A 25260-nucleotide genomic window follows, 5' to 3' on the forward strand; every position below is an offset into this window, starting at 1 on the left:
ATCATTGCCAGCCTTATGCCTCCATGACTGATTTAAAATCTTCCACACAGAACCTTTTTAAACTGTTGACAGTCAAGCATGTGGTTTATTTAGTGACAGACACATTTGAGTAGAGCTGACTTAACAGTTTCCAGGGGTAGGTGGGGGATGTCTCTAGAGACACAAGCTGGGCACAGTATATTGGGCACTACAATGACATTTTTGCAATTTTCGCTCTAAAACTTCCACCACGTGTTTCTGGAAATCATCCATGTAGTGAAAATGGTCACTTTATCCATAGATGAATTCCCAGAGGGGTGTCATTGCTAAAATGAGGTCACATCAGGGGGGATTCTGTTGTTCTGGCACATAGAGGCTCTCCAAAGTGCCATAACAGCAGAATCCCCCCTGAAGTGACCCTATTTTGGAAATGACACCCCTCTGTGAATTCATCTATGGGTGTAGTGACCATTTACCCATCTACCTAATTTCCAATGTCAAATCTGGGGTTAAAACAACATTTTAGTGGTAAAATGTTATTAATATTTCTTCACTGCCCAATGGTATAATTTTCTATGGAACAGCTGTTTTGTAAAATGCCGTCACTTTTGGGGGTTTCTGCTGTTCTGGCATTTCAGAGGCTCTGACAATGTGACATGTCACCCACAAACAATTCCAGCAAAATCTGCTCTCCAATATAGCGCTCATTCCCTTCTGAGCTCTGCCATGCGCCCAAACAGTGGCTTACCCCCACATATGGGATGTCGGCATACTCAGGACAAATTGCACAACAACTTTTGGGGTCCAATTTCTCCTGTTACCCTTTTGAAAAAAAAAATTGAGGGCGAAAAGATCATTTAAGTGGAAAAATATGATTTTTTATTTTCACGGCTCTACGTAATTAACTTCTGTGAAGCACTTGGGGGTTCAAAGTGCCCACCACACATCTAGATAAGTTCCTTGGTCTAGTGGTGTCACTTTTGTGGGGTTTCCACTGTTTAGGCACATCAGGAGCTCTCCAAACGCGACATGGCAACCGCTAATTATTCCAGCATATTCTACATTCAAAAAGTCAAATGGCGCACATTCCCTTCCAAGCCCTGCCGTGCGCCTAAACAGTAGATTTCCCCACATGTGGGGTATCGGCATGCTCAGGAGAAATTGCAAAACAAAATGTATCGTCCATTTTCTCCTGTTACCCTTGCAAAAGTAAAAAAAATTAGGTCTAAAGGAAAAATTTTGTGCAAGAAAAGTAAATGTTTATTTTTTCCTTACACTTTCCATTCATTCCTGTGAAGCACTTGAAGGGTTAATAAACTTCTTGAATGTGGTTTTGCGCACCTTGAGGGGTGCAGTTTTTAGAAGGGTGTCACTTTTGGGTATTTTCTGTCATATTGACCCCCCCAAACTCGCTTCAAATGTGAGGTGGTCCCTAAAAAAAATGGTTTTGAAAAATTTGCTGTAAAAATGAGAAACCGCTGGTCAATATTTAACCCTTATAACTTTCCTAACAAAAAAAAATGTGTTTCCAAAATTGTGCTGATGTAAAGTAGACATGTGGGAAATGTTATTTATTAACTATTGTGCGATATGACATTTTAAAATTGCGAAATTTTCTAAATTTTCGCCATATTTCCATTTTTTTTAAACAAATAAATGCAAGTTATATCAAAGAAATTTTACCACTATCATAAAGTATAATATGTCACAAGAAAACAATGTCAGTATCACCAGGATTCATGAAGCGTTTTAGTTATGACCTCAAAAAGTGACACTGTTCAGAACTGAAAAAATTGGCCCGGTCACGAAGGCAAAAACAGGATCTGGCGCGAAAGGGGTAATATTTTGCTGCACAACTTTTTGAGGCAATCACTGCGATCAAATGAATCCTTTAACTGTCAATGAGACTTCTGCTCCTCTCGACTGGTATTTTGGCCACTCCTCAAGAGCAAACTGCTCCAGTTGTCTCATGTCTGAAGGTTGCCTTTTCCAGACGGCATGTTTCAGCTCTTTCCAAAGATGCTCAATTTTATTATTATTATTATTATACATTTTTATAGCGCCATTTATTCCATGGCGCTTTACACGTGAAAAGGGGCAAATATAGACAAATACAATTAAACATGAGCAAAAAACAAGGCATACAGGCACATAAGAAGGGAGGACCCTGCCCGCGAGGGCTCACAGTCTGCAGGGCATGGGTGATGATACACTAGGAGAGGGTAGAGCTGGTTGTGTGGGAGTTCAGTAGGTTGAGGATCACTGCAGGCTGTAGGCTTGTCAATAGGATTTAGGTCAGGGCTCATAGAAGGCCACTTCAGAATACTCCAATGTTTTCCTCTTAGCCATTCTTGGGTGCTTTTAGCTGTGTGTTTTGGGTCATTATCCTGTTGCAAGACCCATGACCTGAGCCTGAGACCAAGCTTTCTGACACTGGGCAGCATATTTCTCTCTAGAATCCCTTGATAGTCTGGGGATTCCATTGTACCCTGCACAGATTCTAGACATCGTGTGCCAGGTGCAGCAAAGTAGCCCCAGACCATAACAGAGCCTCCTCCATGTTTCACAGTAGGGACAGTGTTCTTTTCTTGATATGCTTCATTTTTCCATCTGTGAACATAGAGCTGATGTGCCTTGTGAAAAAGTTTTATTTTTGTCTCATCTGTCCATAGGACATTCTCCCAGAAGCTTTGTGGCTTGTCAACATGTAGTTAGGCAAATTCCAGTCTGGCTTTTTTATGATTGTTTTTCAACAATGGTGTCCTCCTTAGTCGTCTCACATGAAGTCCACTTTGGCTCATACAACAACGGATCGTGCGATCTGACACTGATGTTCCTTGAGCTTGAAGTTCACCTTTAATCTGTTTAGAAGTTTTTCTGGGCTCTTTTGTTACTATTTGCATTATCCGTCTCTTTGATTTGCCATCAATTTTCCTCCTGCGGCCACGTCCAGGGAGGTCGGCTACAGACCCGTGGATCTTACATTTCTGAATAATATGTGCAACTGTAGTCAGAGGATCATCAAGCTGCTTGAATATGGTGTTATAACTTTTACCTTTAACAGGTTTGTCTACAATTTTCTTTCAATCTTCTGAGACAACTCTTTCCTTCGTTTCCTCTGGTCCATGTTGAGTGTGATACACACGATGTCACCAAACAGCACAGTGAGTATCTGTAGCCCTATATACAGGCCATTCACTGATTCCAAGATTGTAGACACCTGTGATGCTAGTTAGTGGGAACACTGTGATTTAACACGTCCCTTTTGTCACATTATTTTCAGGGGTACCATCATTTCTGTCCACGCCTATTTCATGAGTTTTATTTTTTTTTTTTAAATTCTGCGGAAGCATGATTGAAAAGCAATGTCTGACTTTCATTTGATAATTTTCATAGATCTTTTATTTCGTATTACTTTTGTCAGATTCAAATTGTTTCGGTCACCATTGTGTGTTTTTCTGTTATTAAACGAGGGGTACCAACAATTTTGACCACATATGTATAGATTATAACCCTCAGTGAATTAATTTATAAAATGGAATCACTTTATGGGGATTTCGACTATTCTGGTTTTCTGCCATTTCATTATATTAGGGCTTCTGCATATGGTGTGTCCAATCTCCTCTGGGATCTGTTCCTGCTGTCCAGCTGGAGTAATCTGCTCCCTACTTCAGCCAATTGTAAAGTACCACATCCTACTAAAGCTCAAAGCACATGGCCGGAATTTGCCAGAAACAGCGCTGTTCTCCTCTGGTTCAGTCCTCTGTGCTCAGCTTGCGGCTTGTGTATCTGTTCACTGTTGTGTCTGAGGCCCGATTACTGACTACTCTTGTGTCTTCTGATTCTGTATTCTGTCCTTCTGATTCTGACCCAGCTACCTGACTATTTTACTTGCCATCTACCCCACTGCACTTTAACGATCGGGACCATGTGGTTTCCCCAGCGCTGATTCCTGAAGCCGGCAGGGACATTTTTCTGCCTCCTGCCTCCCAGTGCAATCCCACTCGCTGCCCCCTCCCGACGTTACATCCCTACCATAAGACGCACCCACACTTTCCTCTCAAATTTGGAGGAAAAAAAGTGCGTCTTATGGTCAGAAAAATACGGTAATACCACAGAATAGCAGGTAACCCCATGGTCCAAGCCTAGGGGTCCCAGTGTAAGTCCAGATCCATGTAATGGTGTTAAAGGGAGATGAGAAAGGCATTCCTTGTGAGATGGAAAGCAAAGAAGATAGTGCTAAGCTTAGGCTTGGGAAAAAAATTAAATCCAGCCGGTGATGGCGGCGCCTGAGCAGTAGCATCTATATGTTAGAGATAGATGCTACTGGACAAGCACCGCCAGTGTCATTTTGCTGGATGTAATTTTTTTTCTAAGCCTCCCAATAGCCACAATATAGGCATTATCAACAATAATATCAACACTATTATATGCATTATGTAAAAATGGAGGGCAGGTCAGTGACGGATCAGCAACCTGTCATAAGCCAACACAGATGAATATAATCACAGCACCACATAAAGCCCCGCCCACAGCCCCGCCCCAGAGCACGAGAATCTCATTAACTGAAAACTACAAATACGGATTAAACAACAGTAAAGCAGAATTGCATTCATTTACGGTGAACCATTGGAGCTAATATGAATCCTGAACAGAAGATTAGAGAAAACAATATTGCTCCCCATTTCAGGAGAGATTGTGCAGTAATCTGAATTTCTTAGGATCAAAAACATAATGTAATTTATGATGTGGAGTGAATCCATGAAACCAGGGCTCGAGCCAACACATCTCCTGCAGGTGGGAATAAATGTATATTACAGCCATCAGCCACACACAGCTCAGAGATATATCATGGCACAGGTTTGATGTGTTTTATGTAGTTTATCACAATCCTCCTGAAGTTAGTTGGTTTTAATACAAATTGAAAAGTCAGGATAAAGGGAAACTCTGTTATTGTAAAGAAATTCACACTTGGCCTCACTGCACATTTAATGTTGTCGATCATAAAAGTGAAGTTTGTCCAGAAAGACTGGACCTGGTCTTGTAGGGACCATATGAGCACATTCAGCAGCACAGGAGGGAGAGAAGGGAGATTCATCCAATAAGATATCAGGATTCTAGGAAGCCAACAGCATCATTACCCTCCGCTTTCTCTTAGAGTCCCATCATAATATTTTTCTTCAAGTGATTTTCTATCTTGTCAGCACATTCTACGTACGCTGTCATTTGGCTTTATAGTTTATAGATCTGGGCAGGTAACGATCTGCATATTCTAATGTGAAGGAGAGAATGAGTAATGAAATCAATTATTAAACCTTATATAAGTCAGTTCAGATATGGTGTACCAAGATGGCGTCTGTGTGTTCAGACAACACCCTGGAAGGAATCCTTGGAATGCAGAAGCTAAGATACTGGATACCATATATGGAAGTGAAGTTGAAATGGACCTATCATAGACTGACACTGGTTACTCAGAAGATTGTGTGACACCCTTTTCCTGTCTCTTTGTCTTGAGAATAAACTTCAGTTGTGTGCAAGCCTTTGCTGAGAAAGGAATATACATCCAACTCTGTGTTCGGAGTGACTCTTTAAGCATGTACTTGGCCTATATTGGGTCAGGTACAAGCAATCATATAGATCTCACTTTAAGGGATAACCCTCACACTAATACCAGGGGTATGTGGATCCTCCAGGTTGTAAGTTCTATAGTTCATTTGAACAGTTTTGGGTGGAGGAGAATGTTGTGGTCTAGAGGCAAAATGGTGATCATAGTAATACGGCCGGACTACACCTCCGATAAAGCAGCCACAGCCGGTGACTGAGAAGAATCTGTGACTTCTCTGCATCTAGTGGTTACTCCTCACCTGGGTAGTCATATGTAGGAATCTCCTCTTTACACCGCTCATCACCCCTCACATAGGTCTCTGTAGTATTAATATGGGTCAGATCTTCACCCTGAAACAAATATTATAAAAGTCACCGAAAGATGGAGAAGTCACATCTATGATCAGCTCTAATCCTGCCATCTCCACCGTTATCATTACATAAGTATAAAACACCACCCCCGGGTTAGCCCCCCCTTATTGAGAATTTGGGTAAAAAATTATTCCATTTGTTAGATCTTTGTTAGATCTGGTTTGATCAACCAAAACTAACGTTAGATCTCCCCTACAAAATGAGATATTTACAATCTTTTTCACGGGGGCTAACCCATAGCTAAACCCCCTACTTTGAAATTAGCTGTTTTTTGGATGGATTCTGATAGATATTTGTTAGATCCGGTTTGATCAGCAAAATTAACGTTAGATCTCCTTTCGTTCCCAAGATATTGGGGGTGTCAGGTGGGGGGTTAGCTACGGGTTAGCCCCCCTACTTTGAAATTTGTCATTTTTTGGATGGATTCTGATAGATATTCGTTAGATCCGGTTTGATCAGTAAAAAAAAACCACTGCTCAAACGGATCTAACGAATATCTATCAGAATCCATCCAAAAAATGACAAATTTCAAAGTAGGGGGGCTAACCCCCCACCTGACACCCCAATATCTCGGGAATGAAAGGAGATCTAACGTTAATTTTTGCTGATCAAACCGGATCTAATGAATATCTATCAGAATCCATCTAAAAAACAGCAAATTTCAAAGTAGGGGGGCTAACCCGTAGCTAACCCCCACCTGACACCCCCAATATCTCGGGAATGAAAGGAGATCTAACGTTAATTTTTGCTGATCAAACCAGATCTAATTAATATCTATCAGAATCCATCCAAAAAATAGCAAATTTCAAATTAGAGGAGGTTAGCTAGGGGTTAGCCCCCCTGAAAAATATCATAAACATCTCATTTTGTAGGGGAGATCTAATGTTAGTTTTGGTTGATCAAACCGGATCTAACAAAGATCTAACAAATGGAATAATTTTTTACCCAAATTCTCAATAAGGGGGGCTAATCGGGGGGGGGGGGGACTGTATAAAACATATAATACTGGTGGATAAAACACAAGACTGAGCACAAGACCTTCACCAGCGTCTACACATCATACAGGAGAACTCCTGACACCTTCTCTCCATCTACCTGATGATTCTGAGGAACGTTGGGATCTTCTTGGTTACAGTTCTGTGGAAGAAGAGGACTGGGACCTTTCTCTGGTGCTGTCCTCTTACTGGACAGATCTGGAGGAAACACATACAGGGACTGAATTCATTCTTTACATACAGATAATTATAGGCCGTGTGTATTTAGTCATATTACCTGGAGATGTGAGGGGCTGGGGAACTTCCATCATGACGTCCTTATACAGATCTCTGTGTCCTTCTAAATATTCCCACTCCTCCATGGAGAAATAGACGGCGACATCCTGACACCTTATAGGAACCTGATACATACAATGATACCATCATCCCCCGATCCCTTCATAGCGTTACTGTATAATGTCCCAGCAGTGTCACCTCTCCAGTCAGCAGCTCAATCATCTTGTAGATGAGTTCTAGGATCTTCTGGTCATTGATGTCCTCATGTATCAGGTGAGGTGGAGGCCCCGTGATTGGACTCAGGGGTCTTCTCCATCCCTCAGACACAGGGTCCTGACAGCGCTTACTAGAGGTCTTCTTCACTACTGTGTAATCCTGATAATGGAGAGACGCATTAATAAATCTCACTACAGACATTTCCAGAGTCCTCACCTCTCCAGTTCTGTCCATCTGTTATTGCCATAGATAAGAATGATGTAATGTGATGCCATCAGAATCTCTCACCTCTCCAGTAAGACGGAAGAGGATCTCTAGGGTGAGGTGTAATATTTTTTCTGCCATCTTTTCTTTGTCCATATCCATCTTTGATGGGTAAATCAGGAACATACTCTTTTATTGAAGATCATCACTGAGAGGATCCGATATTGTAGAGACCTGAATGAGAAGAAGATGAGCCGATGTAACATCATAAAAGTCCTGTGTAATAATAATATTATAATATTAATTTTTATTTATATAGCGCCAACATATTCCGAAGCACTTTACAATTAAGCAGGGACATGTACAGACAATAAATTCAATACAAGTTAAGACAATTTAAACAGTGACATTAGGGGTGAGGTCCCTGTTCGCAAGCTTACAATCTACAAGGAAATGGGGGGACACAATAGGTGAAAAGTGCTTGTTATTTCAGGTCTGGCAATAATAATAAATAGTGATTTTCACATAAAGCTGCATGATCCGGTCATCAGCCCTTGTGTTTAAGTGCAAAAGTCAAATATCAAGTGCAGTTATCGTGTGCATGGAGGGTGTGCAAACAGATCAATAGTATGGTGCAGATTCAGAATAATAAGGTGTAATACAATTACTGGAGATAATAAGGGAAACATATGAGGAGATTTATTATTTTACCGTATTTAGCTTCTTTCTTTACATCTACTAATAAAACCTATATATTTTAGGCCACAGACAAGAAGCAGTTTCTTCCTCGGAGTCGGCAGCTGAATACGTTCCTCATAGACTCATCTTCCATAACGCTAATTCTCGTCTCATTTACTGACACTGGAAAAGGCATTAGCAATACTGCAGGAGATATTCATTACACGTAACATGAAAAATAGCTACTGTGGTGCCACTGGGTCCTGGCCGTCACAGTAATGTCGCTTTCCTCACAGGGAGAGTGATGTTACATTTGGAGGCAAGAAAGGATAACTGTCACCAGTTAACCACAAGCATGCAACATGTTCACACTCCAGGCCACAAGGGGGAGCTTTTGATCCTATTTACTAGGTGACTCCCCATATATCTTGTAGTTTGGAGGGAAAGTGAGTCAGCACTTGCCAGACAGCAGACTAGAGCAGTCTGAGGCAGAAGAGGGTTTACAGAGCTGTGTAGCCGCAGTGCTGCAGCTCCTGGGAAGAGATTACCAGAAGGGAGCTTGTCGAGGAACATCAGGTAGGCGGAGCTGGTACGATAGGAGAATAGCTGAGCAGACGTGGGAGTCTGCAGCTCCTGACAGAAAGCCGAATATATTGCAGTGAGCATGCAGGAGAGAAACACAGGAGAGGATATCAGAGGGGGACCAGCTTCAAGCAGGCTGCCTCCTTCTGAGGCACAGAGACCGGTAGCAGGAACACCGAGGTTGTAAGGACCTCTACGACTTACATCAGAGACCGGAAGGACAGCTGAACTGCAAGTTACCTGTCCGCACCAATACCCAGGAGGCATGGTGACACCCCGCAGAGCCTGGAGCATGCTAGAGTTCCTATAAACCGGCTCAAGCAACCAGTCATACGGGTTATGTCCTATCCCAGGGGTCCCCAACTCCAGTCCTCAAGGCCCACCAACAGGTCATGTTTTCAGGATTTCCTTTGCATTGCACAGGTGATGCAATTATTACCTGGGCAAGACTAAGGAAATCCTGAAAACATGACATGTTGGTGGGCCTTGAGGACTGGAGTTGGGGACCCCTGTCCTATCCTCTCCGGGGGACAGATAGAGATAACATCTGTGAGGACCTTATCTGAAGCCATAGGCAGTAAGGGACTACAACACCACAGCGCAGAGGAAGGCTTTGATTTCCACCTGGATAAGGGGACTCCTGAATTGCCTCCAAACCGGCCGGACCCTGCCTGCCCTGTGATCTGGTGCCCTGGACTGTGGCTGCTGAAGTCTTCAGTAAACCAGGTAAAGACACTGCAAACTGTGTCCTCGTTCTTTACTGCATCTCTCACCATTTACCATCTATACACCGGGAGCCCTGGGGATATACCTCACCTGTGGGAAGGTATGTCATCTAGCTGCCATAATATCACCCCAGAGGACCCCTTAAAGCAGCATCGGTCCCTACTGACCGAATACCACAGGTGGCATCATGAACATAAACTTTATCCCTTAAAAGACCTTTCCCTTTTACATGGGCGCCCAGGGCCACGGACCCTGCGAAGTACCGGACTCGGTACCGAGTATCCCTCGGCCCTGGCGGGCGACTCACTACTTCATGATGAGAACGATATCTTCATCTTCCACTACGGCTCTAGAGACATATTTGTCCAGAGTCGGTCACTGACTCCATCACCACCGGCCATCTATATGAAGGTTTCCCGTCTTCCCCGCACTGTATTCTTCTATCGCGTTAGATCTCAGGTCTAATTCACACACAGAAGTTTGAGGCTTTTAGAAAAGCTTTTTTGTTTCCACAATCAACACGGACAGAAATGGTCTGATCCCAGAGTCTCCATGTACAGTGATTTATGGGGTTTATTTCTGATCTTAGGCTTTCCTATATTACAAGAAAAACACCAAAAAAACCATAATGAAATATTTCTAAAGAAAATTTGCTCCAACAATTCTTGTAAAAAGAAAAAAAACATGGAAAAGGCAGAAGACACATTTTATAATTTTTAACATGTTAAACATGTATTAAAAAGAAATTAATCTTTTTGTGCACCAGAACATAGATGTACTCTGCAGGGACGGCACAGATGAGGCTTCAACAAAAACCCTGGCAGTTTAACCACTTGCTGTGAAAAGCAAACATGGCATCTAAGAAGGTGTGACAAAGTTTGACTGAATGACCCCCCCCCCCCCCCCCAGGTACTCGATAGTATGGGGCGGCCTAGTTATTACGATAATTACATGCCTAATAATGGTGTCTGGGCTGCGATCTATGAAGGTCTATTAGGCCGGGCCGGAGGCAGCGTCCAATAAGTTACCTTTTAACGCCCCCATACACAGACTAAAGCTCCATGAAAGCACTAATTTCGGGGGTTTGGGCGACTATATAATGTATTTGGGGGCCTCCCGACAGATGATATCAGGGCAGAGAAGGATCTGGCATACTGAATTTCAGAGGATAATCCGTTTGCTATTCCTGTAGATAATCCTCCGCTAGAGGAGTCTGGGGGCGACTCTCTCATACAGACCACAGGAAAGCTGGAATATTTGTGTGTGTGGGGGAGTCGGGAGAGATGGCCGTCTGCAAAATGACCGTTCAGCCAACTCTTATCTCATGTGTATGGGGCTGTTAGTATTACACTGACAGGTAGTGATGATACACGGTACTACAGTAGTACAGGTTGTCTGATCGCACTGATCAGAGGTGTTTAACCCCTTTACCCCCAAGGGTTGTTTGCACGTTAATGACCGGGCCAATTTTTACAATTCTGACCACTGTCCCTTTATGAGGTTATAACTCTGGAACGCTTCAACGGATCCCGGTGATTCTGACATTGTTTTCTCGTGACATATTGTACTTCATGATAGTGGTAAAATTTCTTTGATATTACCTGCGTTCATTTGTGAAAAAAACGGAAATATGGCGAAAATTTTTAAAATTTCGCAATTTTCCAACTTTGAATTTTTATGCAATTAAATCACAGAGATATGTCACACAAAATACTTAATAAGTAACATTTCCCACATGTCTACTTTACATCAGCACAATTTTGGAACCAAAATGTTTTTTTGTTAGGGAGTTATAAGGGTTAAAAGTTGACCAGCAATTTCTCATTTTTACAACACCATTTTATTTTAGGGACCACATCTCATTTGAAGTCATTTTGAGGGGTCTATATGATAGAAAATACCCAAGTGTGACACCATTCTAAAAGCTGCACCCCTCAAGGTTCTCAAAACCACATTCAAGAAGTTTATTAACCCTTCAGGTGTTTCACAGGAATTTTTGGAATGTTTAAATAAAAATTAACATTTAACTTTTTTTCACAAAAAATTTACTTCAGCTCCAATTTGTTTTATTTTGCCAAGAGTTACAGGAGAAAATGGACCCCAAACCTTGTTGTACAATTTGTCCTGAGTACTCTGATACCCCATATGTGGGGGTAAACCACTGTTTGGGCGCATGGGAGACCTCGGAAGGGAAGGAGCGCCGTTTGACCTTTCAATGCAAAATTGTTAGGAATTGAGATGGGACGCCATGTTGCGTTTGAAGAGCCACTGATGTGCCTAACCATTGAAACCCCCAACAAGTGACACCATTTTGGAAAGTAGACCCCCTAAGGAACTTATCTAGAGGTGTGGTGAGCACTTTGACCCACCAAGTGCTTCACAGAAGTTTATAATGCAGAACCGTAAAAATAAAAAATAATTTTTGTGAAAAAAAATGATCTTTTCGCCCCCAATTTTTTATTTTCCCAATGGTAAGAGAAGAAATTGGAACCAAAAAGTTGTTGTACAATTTGTCCTGAGTACGCTGATACCCCATATGTGGGGGTAAACCACTGTTTGGGCGCATGGGAGAGCTCGGAAGGGAAGGAGCGCCGTTTGACTTTTCAATGCAAAATTCACAGGAATTGAGATGAGACGCCATGTTGCGTTTGGAGAGCTACTGATGTGCCTAAATATTGAAACCCCCCACAAGTGACACCATTTTGGAAAGTAGACCCCCTAAGGAACTTATCTAGATGTGTGGTGAGCACTTTGACCCACCAAGAGCTTCACAGAAGTTTATAATGCAGAGCCATAAAAATTAAACAAAAATTTTTTCCCACAAATATTATTTTTTAGCCCCCAGTTTTGTATTTTCCCGAGGGTAACAGGAGAAATTGGACCCCAAAATTTGTTGTGCAATTTGTCCTGAGTGCGCTGATACCCCATATGTGGGGGGGAACCACCGTTTGGGCGCATGGGAAGGCTCGGAAGGGAAGGTGCGCCATTTGAAATACAGACTTAGATGGAATGGTCTGCAGGCGTCACATTGCGTTTGCAGAGCCCCTAATGTACCTAAACAGTAGAAACCCCCCACAAGTGACCCCATATTGGAAACTAGACCCCCCAAGGAACTTATCTAGATGTGTTGTGAGAACTTTGAGCCCCCAAGTGTTTCACTACAGTTTCAAACGCAGAGCCGTGAAAATTAAAAAATCTTTTTTTCCCACAAAACTTATTTTTTAGCCCCCAGTTTTGTATTTTTCCAAGGGTAACAGGAGAAATTGGACCCCAAAAGTTGTTGTCCAATTTGTCCTGAGTACGCTGATACCCCATATGTTGGGGTAAACTCCTGTTTGGGCACACGGGAGAGCTCGGAAGGGAAGGAGCACGGTTTTACTTTTTCAACGCAGAATTGGCTGGAATTGAGATCGGACGCCATGTCACGTTTGGAGAGCCCCTGATGTGTCTAAACAGTGGAAACCCCCCAATTATAACTGAAACCCTAATCCAAACACACCCCTAACCCTAATTCCAATGGTAACTCTAACCACACCTCTAACCCAGACACACCCCTAACCCTAATCCCAACCCTATTCCCAACCACAAATGTAATCCAAACCCTAACCCTAACTGTAGCCTTAACCCTAACTGTAGCCTTAACCCTAACTGTAGCCTTAACCCTAACTGTAGCCTTAACCCTAACTGTAGCCTTTACCCTAACTGTAGCCTTAACCCTAGCCCTAACCCTAGCCCTAACCATAACCCTAGCCCTAACCCTAGCCCTAACCCTAGCCCTAGTCCTAACCCTAGCCCTAACCCTAGCGGGAAAATGGAAATAAATACATTTTTTAAATTTTTTTTATTTTTCCCTAACTAAGGGGGTAATGAAGGGGGGTTTGATTTACTTTTATAGCGGGTTTTTTAGCGGATTTTTATGATTGGCAGCCGTCACACACTGAAAGACGTTTTTTATTGCAAAAAATATTTTTTGCGTTACCACATTTTGAGAGCTATAATTTTTCCATATTTGAGTCCACAGAGTCATGTGAGGTCTTGTTTTTTGCGGGACGAGTTGACGTTTTTATTGGTAACACATTCGGACACGTGACATTTTTTGATCGCTTTTTATTCCGATTTTTGTGAGGCAGAATTAGCAAAAACCAGCTATTCATGAATTTCTTTTGGGGGAGGCGTTTATACCGTTCCGCGTTTGGTAAAATTGATAAAGCAGTTTTATTCTTCGGGTTAGTACGATTACAGCGTCACCTCATTTATATCTTTTTTTTAATGTTTTGGCGCTTTTATACGATAAAAACTATTTTATAGAAAAAATAATTATTTTTGCATCGCTTTATTCTGAGGACTATAACTTTTTTATTTTTTTGCTGATGTTGCTGTTTGGTGGCTCGTTTTTTGCGGGACAAGATGACGCTTTCAGCGGTACCATGGTTATTTATATCTGTCTTTTTGATCGCGTGTTATTCCACTTTTTGTTTGGCGGTATGATAATAAAGCGTTGTTTTTTGCCTCGTTTTTTTTTTTTTTCTTACGGTGTTTACTGAAGGGGTTAACTAGTGGGCCAGTTTTATAGGTCGGGTCGTTACGGACGCGGCGATACTAAATATGTGTACTTTTATTGTTTTTTTTTTTTTATTTAGATAAAGAAATGAATTTATGGGAATATTTTTTTTTTTTTTTCATTATTTAGGATTTTTTTTTTTGTTTTACACACTTGTAACATTTTTTTTTAACTTTTTTACTTTGTCCCAAGGGGGGACAATACAGATCGGTGATCTCCCAGTTTGCACAGCACTCTGACAGATCACCGATCTGTCAAACAGCGCTGCAGCGTTACCAAGTGCCTGCTCTAAGCAGGCACTTGGTAAGCCACCTCCCTCCCTGCAGGACCCGGATCCGCGGCCATCTTGGATCCGGGATTTGCTGCAGGGAGGAAGGTAGGAGACCCCCGGAGCAACACGATCACATCGCATTGCTGCGGGGGTCTCAGGGAAGCACGCAGGGAGCCCCCTCCCTGCGCGATGCTTCCCTGCACCGCCGGCACATCGCGATCATGCTTGATCACGGTGTGCCGGGGGGTTAATGTGCCGGGGGCGGTCAGTGACCGCTCCTGGCACATAGTGCCGGATGTCAGCTGCGATAAGCAGCTGACACCCGGCCGCGATCGGCCGCGCTCCCCCCGTGAGCGTGGCCGATCGCCTATGACGTACTATTCCGTCCTTGGGAAGTAAAGCCCACCCCACATGGACGGAATAGTACGTCTAATGGCAGAAAGGGGTTAACAAAGTTTTAAAGTGAAAAAAATCTAAGTTTTAGCAAAAAGAAATATCCATCACTACATGGAAAGCAGAGTCACTGCACAATGTTAGATAAGTCTTATCCATAACTACTTTATTATACTCTATTATCCTATACACAGTGATGTATATAGAAATCATAGGTCCGACAGCAATAGCTGGAATTGGGCCCTCCAACGTAAAGAAAAAAAAAATCTATCTATATAAAGCTGAGTGTATGTATGTATGTATGTATGTATGTATGTATGTGTGTGTGTGTGTGTATGTGTGTGTGTCAAGCCAAGCTCATTCCACATAGCAACTAATCACTAAGCATCTTTCATTTCAACATAGCTGTTTAAAAGAAGCTGAGCTGTGATTGGTTGCTATGAGCACAACAGTTTTCCCACTCCACAACACCTCAGCAGACACTGACTGGGTGGGAGAAATCTCGCATCTCTGGGAACATAAGCTCCAGCCATTGTCTGCCCCCCAGAAATGAGCAGAGAGCACATGACAGAAATGAATCCCCCTCCTCTATTACTGCCACGCTCTATTGTTACCGGCGTAGAAAATCGCATCATCAGTGGCCGCACACAGAGCCGCACTGCCAGGTTACATAACAGCACATCTCCAGGAACTCCCTGCTCAGCGCCACCCAGCTCGGGACTATGGGATGGAGGATGTGTGATGGGTATATGGGCACAGGACTATGGGATGGAGGATATGTATGATGGGTATATGGGCACTGGACTATGGGATGGAGGATATGTATGATGGGTATATGGGCACTGTACTATGGGATGGAGGATATGTATGATGGGTATATGGGCACTGGACTATGGGATGGAGGATATGTATGATGGGTATATGGGCACTGGACTATGGGATGGAGGATATGTATGATGGATATATGGGCACTGGACTATGGGATGGAAGATGTGTGATGGGTATATGGGCACTGGACTATGGGATGGAGGATATGTATGATGTGTATATGGGCACAGGACTATGGGATGGAGGATAGATATGATGGGTATATGGGCATGGGACTATGGGATGGAGGATGTGTGATGGGTAATTGGGCACTGGACTATGAGATGAAGGATATGTATGATGGGTATATGGGCACTGGACTATGGGATGGAGGATGTATGATGGGTATTTTGGCACTTGACTATGGGATGGAGAATATGTATCATGGATATATGGGCACTAGACTCTGGGATGGAGGATGTGTGATGGGTATATGGGCACTGTACTTTGGGATGGGGGATATGTATGATGGGTATATGGGCATGGGACTATGGGATGGAGGATACGTATGATGGGTATATGGGCATGGGACTATGGGATGGAGGATATGTATGATGGGTATATGGGCATGGAACTATGCGATGGAGGATGTTTGATGTGTATATGGGTTCTGGGCTGGTGTTAGCTGATGGGACTACCTCTCGCATCATCCGACACCTACAGCCGCTAATAACAGTGAGAGCCGGAGCGCCTGATGGGTGTATTCATCAGCCGCTACTGCACTAGCGGTGACGTCACTGTGACTGCGTTCCCAGCTGGGCTGAACTGTGGTGACCTCAGTGAGACGAGTTGAAATTCACCGCAAGAAATTTTCACGGTGAACTCGCCTCTGCATCGTGGGGATCTCACAGAGCCCATGCCATTTTTTTCAGAAAAATCTTTTATTAATTAAATACATGTACAGTAAGCTGCACACACTGTACTAATTGTATTTGTCACTGACATCTATATATCTACCCATTATTTTTGTATTTACTGTATGTAATCTATGTCTTCTATCCTGTTGGCTCCTGCAGTGATTTTACTCTACCGCGGCTGCTGAATTACCAGCTTTTCTTCTATCTATGTAATATATATACACTGTGTCACTGACATGTATAAAAAAAACTTTCTTCTCACCCACCCCCAATGGGGGTGGCCTTTGTTGTCCTTTCTCATTCTCAGGTCCTCTACTAGAGGCCTGGGAGTTTGAGGGTTCTTGCGCAGGATCTTAGTTGCTCCCAGCATTGCACTTTTCTGGACAGTGACCTTAGATGTTGCTCCTGGAATCTGTTGTAGCCATTCTTCCAACTTAGGGGTCAAAGAGGTTTCTTTGCGTAGTCGGCACCTTGGGTCTTGTCTTGTGTGGTAGATTCCTGCTTGTTTGGATCTGGTACTAAGTGCTTGCTCTTGTGCCAGCTTTCTCCAGTCGATAGGATTTGTCCAAGTCAGCCACCTCCATTATCTGTCGATGGTACATCTCATGCAGTGGCTTGTCTTGTCATGGCGGTTCCTGTTACTGTTCTTCCTTCCAGATCTGTTGTTGCTGCCTTAGACTTTCTCTCAGCATCCCATCTTTTGGTGCCATTTTTCTGATGTATTTCTGGATACTCCTTGTTTCATCCGTGATGGTGTCTTGGATGCTTATCAAGCCTCGACCACCCTCCTTTCTGTTGGTATACAATCTTTGGGTGTTAGACAGGGTAGAGACCTCCATACATTGTGAGGAGCTTTCGTGTTTTCACATCTGCAGCTTCCATCTCTTCTTTTGGCCAGCTCACTATGCCAGCAAGGTATCAAGGCATCTGATAACTGGCAGGGCATATGTATTGATGGTGAGGATTTTATTCTTCACATTAAGCTGGCTCTTAAGGACCTGTCTTACCCTTTGATGGTATTTGGATGTTGCTGCTTTCCTTGCCTCCTCATCATGGTTACCGTATCCCTGTGGGATGCCAAGGTACTTGTTGCATGTCTGAACATCTGCTATGTGCCTTGCTAGAAATTCCACTCCATCAGTCTTGACTACCTTGCCACTCTTTCTTACCAACCGGCCGCACTTCTCCAGTCCGAAGGACATCCCGATGTCTTCACTGTAGATCCTTGTCAGGTGGATCAGTAATTGATGTCTCGTTCGTTTTTCGCATACCATACAGCTTGAGGTCATCCATGTAGAGGAGGTGGCTGATGGTGCTTCCACTCTTGAACTTGTATCCATAGCCAGACTCTGTAATTATCTGACTGAGGGGGTTCAAGCCTATGCAGAACAGCAATGGGGACAGTGCATCACCTTGGTATATGCTGCATTTGATGGTCACTTGTGCTAGTTGTCTTGAGTTGACGTCCAATGTTGTTCTCCATAGCCCCAGTGAGTTTCTGAGGAAGGGTCTTAATTTCCTGTTGACATTGTACAGAGCCAAGCATTCACAGATCTATGTGTGTGGCATTGAGTCATAGGCTTTCCTGTAGTCAATCCAGGCTGTGCTGAGATTGCTCTCTCTGGTTCCTGAGTCTTGAGCGACTGTTCTATCTACTAGGAGCTGGTGCTTAGAGCCTCTGGAGTCAGTCCCAATGCCTTTCTGACATGGATTCATGTACTGTTTCATATGGTTCTGTAACTTGGTGGCTATGATGCCTGACAGAAGTTTCCATATTGTTGTAAGGCAGGTTATTGGGCGGTATTTGGGGGCAGTGTTCTGGATCACTGCGTTGAGAAACACGTGATGGTGACTCCGCGGTGTTGGATGTTTTGATCATCCCGAGGTCATTCATCCTTATGTTTATAGTCCTTTTACTAGGCACTGCTCCTAATAGCCAGTTTCCTACTCCACACTGATGAGGGGAAAATACCCCGAAACAGCTGTCTGTGGATGTATACCATGTTTTGGCATAGGTGGTTTTCCATTTGGATGCTCCCTTCCCGTGGTTGTTCCTTCCCGGTGAAAGACCTGGCTATTTATTGCTTGCGTTGAGAAACACGTGATGGTGTCTCCGTGGCTTTTCTACATGCATTTACATATTTCCCATAAGGGATGGGGGCAGTGTTCTAGATCAATGCGTTGAGAAACACGTGATGGTGTCTCCGCAGTGTTGGATGTTTTGATCTCCCCAAGGTCATTCATCCTTATGTTTATAGTGCTTCTGTAATGGTGACTGGTTCTTGCTCTAGGTGGTTGCTGTGTTTCATTCTCAAATATTGCAGCCACATTGCACTGCTGTGTTTTTTCCTTCTCCCATATGTTCCTCCAGTATTGTTCAGTCTCTGCTATTGGTGTTGTTGCTGCCTTTGTGCTATTCCTCTGTAGTTGGGAGTACACTTTGGATGGTTCTTTGGAGATCAGGGCATTTATCTTCTTGGCCTCAGCTCCTCTAATGTATCTCCCTAGTCTTGCCACAAGTGCTGTGAGCCTTTGTTCAGCAGTCTCTTCAGTTGGGGTCAGGCCTTTGTACTTGTCCAGCTTGGTCTTATTCTTGATCTTTAAACACTTCTGTATTTCTGATAGTTGGCTGACTTCCCTTTGTGACACCTTGATCTTTGTCTCTTTTCCAAGGGGGGCACATACTTTTGTTGTTCTTGCTGGCTGTAAAGCCAAGCATTTCCATGATTGCTGAGGCAGTAGCATAGATCAGGTTATTAGCTTGAGTTATGGTGGTGGTAGGTATTGATGCAAGTGCTGCTCTATTGACATCCTCTAGCATACTGTTTGGTGGTCTTTCTTTGCTGAGCCTTGGCAGCCGATCTCTGGTATTGATGGTATTTAGTTTATCTAAGATCTTCTGTTTCAGACCTGCTGAAGTGGTCTCTAGTTGCAGGGTTGGATTACGATCTTCAGGGGGTTGCAACTGTTGTTCTTCCAGGTCTTCATGTGGGGTGGATCTGCAGTGCAGTTGATCCATCTCAAGTTGTGATAATAGTTTTCTCTTTATGATTTTGAAACATTGGGAGATACAGGTCCTTCTCAAAAAATTTGCATATAGTGTTAAATTTCATTATTTACCATAATGTAATGATTACAATTAAACTTTCATATATTATAGATTCATTATCCACCAACTGAAATTTGTCAGGTCTTTTATTGTTTTAATACTGATGATTTTGGCATACAACTCCTGATAACCCAAAAAACCTGTCTCAATAAATTAGCATATCAAGAAAAGGTTCTCTAAACGACCTATTACCCTAATCTTCTGAATCAACTAATTAACTCTAAACACATGCAAAAGATACCTGAGGCTTTTATAAACTCCCTGCCTGGTTCATTACTCAAAACCCCCATCATGGGTAAGACTAGCGACCTGACAGATGTCAAGAAGGCCATCATTGACACCCTCAAGCAAGAGGGTAAGACCCAGAAAGAAATTTCTCAACAAATAGGCTGTTCCCAGAGTGCTGTATCAAGGCACCTCAATGGTAAGTCTGTTGGAAGGAAACAATGTGGCAGAAAACACTGTACAACGAGAAGAGGAGACCGGACCCTGAGGAAGATTGTGGAGAAGGACCGATTCCAGACCTTGGGGAACCTGAGGAAGCAGTGGACTGAGTCTGGTGTGGAAACATCCAGAGCCACCGTGCACAGGCGTGTGCAGGAAATGGGCTACAGGTGCCGCATTCCCCAGGTAAAGCCACTTTTGAGCTACAGAGAAGCAGCACTGGACTGTTGCTAAGTGGTCCCAAGTACTTTTTTCTGATGAAAGCAAATTTTGCATGTCATTCGGAAATCAAGGTGCCAGAGTCTGGAGGAAGACTGGGGAGAAGGAAATGCCAAAATGCCTGAAGTCCAGTGTCAAGTACCCACAGTCAGTGATGGTGTGGGGTGCCATGTCAGCTGCTGGTGTTGGTCCACTGTGTTTCATCAAGGGCAGGGTCAATGCAGCTAGCTATCAGGAGATTTTGGAGCACTTCATGCTTCCATCGGCTGAAATGCTTTATGGAGATGAAGATTTCATTTTTCAGCACGACCTGGCACCTGCTCACAGTGCCAAAACCACTGGTAAATGGTTTACTGACCATGGTATTACTGTGCTCATTTGGCCTGCCAACTCTCCTGACCTGAACCCCATAGAGAATCTGTGGGATATTGTGAAGAGAAAGTTGAGAGACGCAAGACCCAACACTCTGGATGAGCTTAAGGCCGCTATTGAAGCATCCTGGGCCTCCATAACATCTCAGCAGTGTCACAGGCTGATTGCCTCCATGCCACGCCGCATTGAAGCAGTCATTTCTGCCAAAGGATTCCCGACCAAGTATTGAGTGCATAACTGAACATCATTATTTGTTGGTTTTTTTGTTTGTTATTAAAAAACACTTTTATTTGATTGGATGGGTGAAATATGCTAATTTATTGAGACAGGTTTTTGGGTTATCAGGAGTTGTATGCCAAAATCATCAGTATTAAAACAATAAAAGACCTGACAAATTTCAGTTGGTGGATAATGAATCTATAATATATGAAAGTTTAATTGTAATCATTACATTATGGTAAATAATGAAATTTAACACTATATGCTAATTTTTTGAGAAGGACCTGTAGTTGTTTCTCAGTTAGAGGAGTACATTAAGCAATCTTCTAATCCTACTTAGGTGTAAGAAAGAGAAATTCAGGAAATCGTTTGTGCCTACTGCTGTGGGGATATATAACAATTTCCTAAGGGTGAAACATGGCAATGACCTATGGCTGGTGCACTAATGGCAATGATCAGTGATTTAAGTACCAGCATTTACCCATATCTGTTTGTGTGGTTAGTCATGTGCAAGATCTGTGTCTAGTAATTACTTTATGTAATGCTGTTTGTAATGTTTGAAATAATGTTGTAATGTTTGAAATGTTGTTTGTAACGCTGCTTAAATACCAAAATTTCCCTCGGGATCAATAAAGTGTATCGTATCTTATCGTCTGAGCCGGCATGACTCTCTTTGTTCATGTCACTCTCATGTTTATTGAGGTAGGCACCATAGTGTTATGGACCACTACTGGTATATTATGTCCAACAGGGCAGAGCCAGGGTTTGAACCCCAGTCTTCCACATTGGTGGCTGTGATTTTACTAAACACGCCACATGTATTGCTGGTTTCTATTATGTATTTTAACGAATGTTACCGACTTTTTCCGATCTTAAGAAAAATGCTCGTGTTACCGATCATGAATCTGAATGTACCATATTCTTGCCGAATTTACGTTTGCCGATCATTTTACGAACATATTCGATCATCTCTAATTATGGCCACCACAACCTGCTACACAAAATAAAAAACCCCACTCAGTATGGAGGCATTTACAGTCCACCACAACCCCAGTAAAATGGCCCCTAACAGCCACACATTCAGTATGAGAGTCCCAACAGCTTCTCTTAATATGATGCCCCCATAATTCCTGATATAAGTTGGGGGATGGCAGTACTGTGGGGACATTATGCTGTGTGTGAGGGGAATGTCAGTCCTGTGGAAACAATATCCTTTGTCTGTGGGAAGCCACTATTGTGGGAACAAAATACTGTGTGTGGTGGGATGATGGTAGTGTGGAAACTTTATACTGTGTGTGGGGGTATAGCGGTACTGTGAGAACATTGTACTGTGTGTGGGGTTATGGCGGCACTATGAGAAGATAATACTGCGTATGGTGGGATGGAGTTACTGTAGCAACATTACACTGTGTTGGGGTATGGCGCTACTATGAGAACATTATACTGTGTGTTGGGGTACAGTGGTACTGTAGGAACATTATACTGTGTGTGGGGGTATGGCAGTACTATGAGAACATTATACTGTGTGTGGTGGGATGGAGGTGCTGTAGGAACATTATACTGTGTGAGGAGGTATGACAGTACTATGAGAAGATTATACTGTGAGTGGTGGGATGGAGGTACTGTAGGAACATTATACTGTGTGGGGGGTATGGCGGTAGTGTGAAAATACCTTTTTTACGAGAGATACCAGTACTGTAGGAACATTATACTGTGTGAGCAACATCATATATATTGCATAAGGGGTGTAAAAAGGAGAGTCATAAAAGAATCGTCAGGGCTGTGCTGCATTTGTACAAAAAGACTGCTATCTGCCATCCAGACGGGACCATGTGAAATCAATGGGAAGAGGGAGGGTTTCAGGAAGGAGGAGTCTAGATCTGTGGTCCCCAACCTTCCTGACCTCAAGAGCCACATTCAGCTCTGAGAGAGGGTCGCGAGCCACATCCAGCTACTACCCCCTGACAGCAGTGGCAATCAAAGCCCCCATTATGGGTGCAATGATAACCAAAGCTTTTCCACAGACATAATCCCGAAGCAAAATACCAAGATCCAAGGGTTCCCACAATTTTCTCCCAACACAATGTTACATCCAGCTTCAAGCATCTCCTCTTACAGGTAGTATCATGCTGTCTCCAGCCTACCATACTCAAATTATCTCTAAACCCCTAAGTCCAGTGTAGGTGCATCCAGATCTGCTCTTCTGTGCAGGACTACTCACAAAATTCATGATTTTGAGATGTGGTCTTCACAACTGTTTCCTACATCTGGAGCTAATGCACCAAGCTGGCAGACAGCTGCGAGCCACAATTCATGGGACCACGATCCATATGTGGCTCCCGAGCTACAGGTTGGAAACCCCTGGTCTAGAGGGTGCACCTGGTCAGGAGACCTTGATGACGCAGTTTACTGATATTATAAAGGCAGGAGCCCCAAAGGCAGAACAGATTTAGTACCAAACAAAGTAAAGGGGGGCGGGGAAGAATCTGAGGTACCAGCTCATGGTAAAGTGCCCGAGGCAGCTGGGTGTGGGGCAGAACCCTGCTTACAGGGGCATAATGGGGGCATTACACTGTGTGGGGGCCAAGAAAGATGCTCTGTACTAGGAGAACAATCCATCCCCTCACTTCCTGTCTTCCATAGTTGGGTCGTATTTATCTATTACAGGAAACCGAACAAAAATGTTATGATTCTTATAAAGTGGCAACAAAAACACCAAAAGAGTCTTAGTGCAGAAGGGGTTAATGTCCCCCACGTTCAATAATTGGGAATCTCCACTTACCTCCACCTGCAGAGCCGCACTCCACATATATGGCTGCTCTGTGCGCACAGGACCTGTGATGAGGTCACAGGAGGGGAGGAGTCAGGGGTCACATGATCAGGGGCCTCAGGGAATGATATCCGCAGTGAAGATGCTACATGGAAACTTCTCCTCAGTCAGTGACATTTCCGCCATTATTTCCCCTCACTACTGGCACAATTACCCCGCGCCGCCTTTTCTACACAGTGTTATGTGTGGAATGTAACGTGTGATTTCTCTGGAGACAAATAGACCCCACACATGAGGGAATTATCACCAGTTACCGGATATCTACTATATGGCGGCATATGATTGTGCTATCCACTCCATACCAGGAGCTAAAATGCTAAAATCTCGTTTATTAACCCCTTTCAGAGTCCGGTTAAGGCTCATACATGACCATCCACCTCTCCAGTCACTGTGGGGGTTTTGGTAATAGGATGGAGGGCGGCGTCCATGCTTGGACTTCAGAGAGATTAATAAAATCACAGCTCACCTTCCCTGTCCTTTACCCCTTATACCTGACCTGTTTAGCCAATTACCTGGAGATAAATGGTTTTACAAACTCAACGTGAGAGAGGCATATAACCTTATACGTATCGCCATGGTGACGGATGGAAGACCACATTCAATATACCTGAGGGGCAGATTGAACATTTGATGATGCCATTCGGGATAATCAATGCTCCGACAGTCTGTGAAAATGTCATTGATTATATTTTTTCTCACTGATTGGTGGATTTGTGGTAATTTTCCTGGATGATATATTGAGTTACTCACGTACTCTGGAAGAGCATGGTGAGCATGTCAGACAGGTTCTCCTGGTTCAACGTGACAACTATTTATTTGCTAACCTGGAGAAATGGCAATTTGTGGTACAGCAGGTCCAGTTCCCAGGACATTTGGCTTCTGCATTGGGGTTTCAGATGGACCCCGTTAAGGTCCAAGCAATCCTTGATTGCTTTTAACCAAGTAACTTGAAAGCGTTACAGAGATTTCTTGTAGTCGAGATACTGAGGAACAAACAAGCGAAAAATAGGGTCTTAACTGATATCAAGATATAGTGAAAATAGAGGAGTATTACACTCACCTGATAGAGTGGCACCTTAGCAAACATGTTCAATGCATAAATAAGCTCCTGCAGGACACGGGTCCAAAGACGTAGCAGAATAGTTGATCTGGGTATAATGTGTCTGTACCTGCACTGATGAAGACTATCAGATATCGAGATTTCCTTAAAAACGTTTATTCAAATAGGTTTTCAAAGTCAACGCCTTTCAAAGTCACGCAGGACCTTTTCTTCAAAGTTCATGAGAAAGTCCGTCAAACAAAGATAAATTATGGTTCATAAAAAAAAAACATGTATCGTATATACTCGAGTATAAGCTGAGATTTTCAGCCCATTTTTTTGGACTGAAAGTGCTTATACTCGAGTTGTTGTCCCAGGGGGTTTGCGGGGGAGGGGGAGTGGCAGCTGTCAAATCATGCTTACCTACTACCGGCACATCTCTGCACG

The 25260-nt window shown here is 43.3% G+C and overlaps 1 pseudogene; it reads right to left on the reverse strand.

The window, feature by feature from the left end:
* Positions 1–23776, reverse strand: part of LOC138663205 (zinc finger protein 585A-like) — a 49876-nt pseudogene extending 26100 nt beyond the window's left edge.
* Between the last annotated feature and the right edge of the window lie 1484 nt (positions 23777–25260).

Source organism: Ranitomeya imitator, chromosome 2 (assembly GCF_032444005.1).
Source record: "Ranitomeya imitator isolate aRanImi1 chromosome 2, aRanImi1.pri, whole genome shotgun sequence".
NCBI classification, from domain to species: Eukaryota; Metazoa; Chordata; class Amphibia; order Anura; family Dendrobatidae; genus Ranitomeya; species Ranitomeya imitator.